This window comes from Carcharodon carcharias, chromosome 9, assembly GCF_017639515.1.
Source record: "Carcharodon carcharias isolate sCarCar2 chromosome 9, sCarCar2.pri, whole genome shotgun sequence".
In the NCBI taxonomy this organism is placed as follows: Eukaryota; Metazoa; Chordata; class Chondrichthyes; order Lamniformes; family Lamnidae; genus Carcharodon; species Carcharodon carcharias.
In genome coordinates, this window is record NC_054475.1 from 118,854,313 (window position 1) to 118,859,644 (window position 5,332).

The 5,332-nt window shown below is 49.2% G+C and overlaps 1 pseudogene; it reads left to right on the forward strand.

The window, feature by feature from the left end:
• The first annotated feature begins 4,501 nt into the window (after positions 1–4,501).
• LOC121282460 lies at positions 4,502–5,022 on the forward strand (annotated as a pseudogene).
• The last annotated feature ends 310 nt before the right edge of the window (positions 5,023–5,332 follow it).

Here is a 5,332-nt window from a genome sequence, read left to right on the forward strand (position 1 = left end):
ACCGCTGCAGTCCACGTGTTGTAGGTACACACATAGGGCAAGATTTTACGTCCCGCAGGTGGCCTCATGCCCGACCCAATCGGGGTATAATAGCACGCGATAACGTTGGGCAAGCGTCTTGACGTCATATATTATGGTTGGTGGGCATGCGCGAGAGTCAGCAGCATGTCCACCGACAATTAAGAAGCCTATTAAGGCCCTTAATCAATTAATTGAAAGCCATCTTTCACTGCCTGTCCAACCTTACAGTTGACAGGCTGGCAAATCAGCCAGGTGGCCTTTGGACTTTTTAGGAAACCTCATCCAAGTGCAGGATGAGGTTTCCAACATTAATTTTAAACAATAAAATTTTGTTGACATAATCTTTATTCTGTTTATGTTAGTGTGAGTGACTCCTATGTCGGGACATATTTTTTAAGATTTTAAAAATCTTTATTTTTGAATTTAGAGTTGTTCAGCTCCCTGAAGCACTCCCTGCCTTCAGGAAGCTTTCAGTGAGCGCTCCCAGCGCATGCGCAGACTTCTGCACTCGCACTCCTCACCCCCCACACCCCAGCAGCGCTGAGCTTCTCAGCACACCTTTCATGCTGGCTGGCTGTTAATTAGTCAGCCAGTGTGAAATCGTGGTTGGGGGCAGATTGCTGGCAGTGGACCGTTTCCCAGCTGCTCCCCAGCTGCTGCCCACCGAGCCCATCCAACAGCCTCAAAATCCTACCCATAGTGTTGTTAGAAAGGAAGTTCCAGGATTTTGACGCAGCAACAGTGAAGGAATGACGATGTATTTCCAAGTCAGGATGGTGTGTGACTTGGAGAGGAACTTGCAGGTGATGGTGTTCCCATGCATCTGCTGCCCTTGTCTTTTCAGGTGGTAGAGGTTGCGGCTTTAGAAGGTGCTATCGAGGGAGCCTTGGTGAGTTTCTGCAGTGCATCTTGTAGATAGTACACACTGCTGCTACTGTGTGTTGGTGGTGGAGGGAGTGAATGTTTGTTGTGGTGTGTGGGGTGCCATTCAAGCAGGCTACTTTGTCCTGGATGGTGTCAAGCTTCTTGAGTTGCTGGAGCTGCACGCACCCAGGCAAGGAGAGAGTATTCCATCGCCCTCCTGACTTGTGCCTTGTAGATGTGGACAGGCTTTGGAGAGTCAGCAGGTGAGTTACTCACCGCAGGATTCACAGCTTCGGGCCTGCTGTTATAGCCGCAGCATTTAAATGTCGAGTCCAGTTCCGTTTCTGGTCAATGGTAACCCCCCAGGATGTTGATAGTGGGGATTTCAGTGATGGTAATGCCATTGCATGTCAAGGGGCGATGGTTAGATTCTCTGTTTTTGGAAATGGTCATTGCCTGGCAATTGTGTGGTACCAATGTTATTTGCCACTTATCAGCCCAAATTTGGATGTTGTCCAGGTCGTGCTGCATTTAGACATGAGGCAGAATCATCCTTGCCCTCTGACATCAGGCGTGCTCGGCGGTGTGAGTGGACAATATGGCGAGAAGGCCAAAAATCAGTTTGTGATTGTCCGCACAGCCCGTTGGTGCCAGGCCATGTTTCCCGCCATCAGACGTTAGGAACCTCATTGTAATAAATCTGCATAGAATTATAAGGCTAGCCTGCTGGACTCATCACTCCACCCTCACTGCTGGATTGTCCGTCCACGTCGGCATGATTGCTCGCTGACGTGTTTCACAATCGCATATAAAAGGCATGCACCAAGCGGACTGCACTTTGAGGGGAAATCGGAGGTGAGTGCACAGTAGCGTTGTGGAGCGCTCGCGAGGAACGCCTTTTGGACTTCAAGGTTGAGGCATGTTGGGGCTGGGGGGGAAGGCTGCCCTGTGGTTGAGGCGACTTTGGTCAGCTGGGGGGAGGCAAGGGCTGCCCAGCAGTTGAGGCAACTTTTTGCGGGGGAGCGCTGCCCTGCCATTGAAGGTAGCACACAAGCATGTGCGAGGTAAGGGGAACATGCAAAGGAAGCGGCCACACATTAGGAACACCTTGTATAAAGTGACCATGCAGCTGAGATCGTTCAGGTGCAACCACATTGATATAATTGGAGCTGTGCCTCTAACTTATCTGCCCACTCAAGCAATGCAGAGGTATGGAAGTGCCACCAAGTGCTTCAGAACCTTTCACCCCTCAGGCGTAGACTGCAAACTAATGAGCGTTTTAGTGGACTGCAGAACAGTTGGACGACTGGGCATGTTGTACAAAATCCTTGCTAAAGCTGGCCGTGGAGCAGTCACTGGTGGGGATGCTCACAGCCCCTTGCAATGTCATCATCCTGGTTTGGGTCAGTCTCCTCCATAGTTCAAGCTAACAGGGCAGCCTTGCAGTGCAGGTTAGGAGAATGCCTGCGCGTGAGCTGAGAGCACAACATGCAGTCCAATGAGCAAAGCTGCCGCCAATTGGTCAGGTGGAGTGGGGCAGAGGAAGGTGGGGTTTCAGGCAGCCATGCAGCGCACTAATCTCTGGCCATTTAAGTGGTGGCCAGCACTCTCCGGGATGGATTAAGGGGTCTTCAGGCTTAATCAAAAGAGGTTTTTAGTACACCCATGCTAACCACGTGTCTTTTTCTTTCATCATGCATAGTAGTACATCAAGATCATGGAGCCTGATGAAGTAGCTGTATGTCTTCTGGCATACAGAGCAAAGATGACGGGGAAGAGAGCGACTGAGGCAACTGGCTGCGCAGAGGGAGGGGCAGCATCCTCTGGAAGCAGGGGCTGCTGGGACTCCCTGACATGCCATCGAATAGCCAAAGTGAGCCGTCGCTGGTCGGCGCCTAGCTAGACCCAGCGGTTTTAGACACTGCATTTCATTCCTGCAGTTGACCGAGAACCAGTGTCACCGAAGACTGCACATGTATAGGGAACTGGTCGGTCACATCTGCCACTTGCTGCAGAACTTGGTACCACGTGGACATGGAGGGCATCCACTGCCAGTGGCCATGAAAGTGACCACGGTGCTCAATTTCTATGCCAATGACTCTTTCAGGGCTCCATGGGTGACCTCTGTGGGATCTCACAAACTTCCTGTTAGTAAGATATAATATTTGTCATATTGCTATTGGAATTTATTGTTAAGTAGAGTAATAGCAGGGTCTGTGTCTATGTCTGTGTTTGTGTGATTTAATTGAATTAAAGGCAGCTGGTCTGAAGGCTTTGATATATTAGAAGGTAAGCTAGGTTTTAAATATTTAGTAGGTAGACATAGATGTAAAGGGAACATTTGCATTTTGAAATAAACCAGACTAGATTGTTTTCAAAGGAGGGGTGAAATGTGTCACCTAGCCAAGAGAAGTTCAGAAACAGTGGGGAGAATTTTCTCCCCACCGGGACAAGGGCTACCCACAGAGGCTGTGGCCAATGACACCCATGTGGCAACCTAGATGGCAGCAGAGTGAAGATATAACACGACTCTTGCTATAACTCACAACTTGGTGGAGCAAACCAACAGGATGCTGAAAATGAGGTTCCAGTGCCTGGGCTAGTCTGGTGGAGCCCTGTAATGTAGTCCACAGGGAGTGTCACGCATCATTGTCAGCTGCTGCAACCTTTACAACCTGGCACTGCAAAAGGGAGAGGAGCTGATTGAGGAGGAGATGAAGGTCTCCTCCGATGAGGAGGACACCGATGGTGATGATAGTGAGGTGGTCCTCAAAGGCAACAATGATGACAATGAGGCCCTCGACTAGCCAGACAAGACAGGCGTGCTCGGGAGGCCCTTATAGCTGCTAGATTTGTGGAGGATCCATATGGCACCCACAGCCTGTTGGTGGCGTGATAATGAGGTCAAGCCCTCAAATTGGACTGGGCCTCTTGCCAGCATTATCAGATGTCCGGTCAATATACTCTGCCAGTTGGTCAACTATATAGATAAAACCTGTCCCCTGGTCACTTTTCCTACTAAATCCTATAATTTTAGTAAACCACTAACATGATACATTCCCAGGGATGGATGCAATATTCTGAGTTAAAAGTTATGAGTCAAATGCATTGTTTACACACTATCCCAAAATGAAAAGCTTTCCATTTTCATGCAGTGAGCAGAGACCACCTTCAGCACCTGAGCCCTTCAGGAGCACAGTGTCAATGGTCACAGATGCTGAAGAGATGGGGGTCAACCCCACCTTAAAGATGCTGAGAGCACACAGAGAGAATGATGGAACTTTGTGATGCCTGCGCACAACATTCTGGCAGCAATGACAGGCACCATCGAGGTGCAGGCATCAGTAATGAGCCCAGGGAGTGTGAGGCCGGACCATCACTTTGGTCTGAAGGTTGCACAAAGCACAGAGAAAAGGACCTGGACTGAGACACCTGCCTTTACCTAGTTTAGGAAGGTTTTACATCTGAGTGACAAGAACACTGCTCATCAGAACAAAGAGCTATAGGCAGGGAGACATTCTTGGGAGTTTATTGACAACAATGAACCTTATGTACAAGTGATCAACACCCATGCCCAGGCTGTGCAACTACATGACAGTAAGCAGCAATAGTGAAGATGGCCTTCCAAGTGCTTCAGAACTATCACAAGGACTGTGAGGATGCTGTTAATAAGCGGATCAACCTGGAGCTCTATTACCCCTTTGTTTACCTCTCCATGCCCTCTTACTTTGACCAGGATGATGTTGTCCTATGTCACTTTGCTGAGTTCTTCAAGAAACAGTCACATGAGGAACTGAGAAACTGATCAAATTTCAGAATAAACGTGGAGGCTGAATCATCCTGGATGACATCAAGGAACAAGAGCAGGATGAGTGGAGCAATGGTCTGGAGGCAATGCAGAGAGCACTGCAGATGGAGAAGAATGTGAACCAGAGTCTGCCGGATCTGCACAAGCTCTCTTCTTGGGACACTGGCCCTCATCTCTGTGACTTCCTGAAGACGCACTACTTGGATGAGCAATTGAAGATGATCAAGAATCCTGGAGATCACATCACCAACCTGAGGAGACCGGGAGCCCCTGGGAATGTCATGGGAGAGTACCTGTTTGATAAGTTAACCCTGGGGGAGAGTGACTGAACTGACTGCAGGGACAATCTTATTGTGTTTACTATTGTATTTGTATAACTAAGACCTTTGTCCTACCAGCTCAATGTAGTTCAAGGAACAGTTCAGACTTGGGCTTCATTGTGAAGTCTGACTGTAAATAAAATATGGACTCCATCTTCTTAACGTTCCTAGCCCTGCCGCTATGTCTTGGTGCTCCCCAGACATCCACAATAGAGCTGGATGCAGCCTGCTGACTGCTACGCCCTGTCTGCGATGACCTTGGTGGGTGTCCCCTGGAGGACCAAGACCTGGAGGGCCCCAGTCTGCTTTCAGGGTCCTG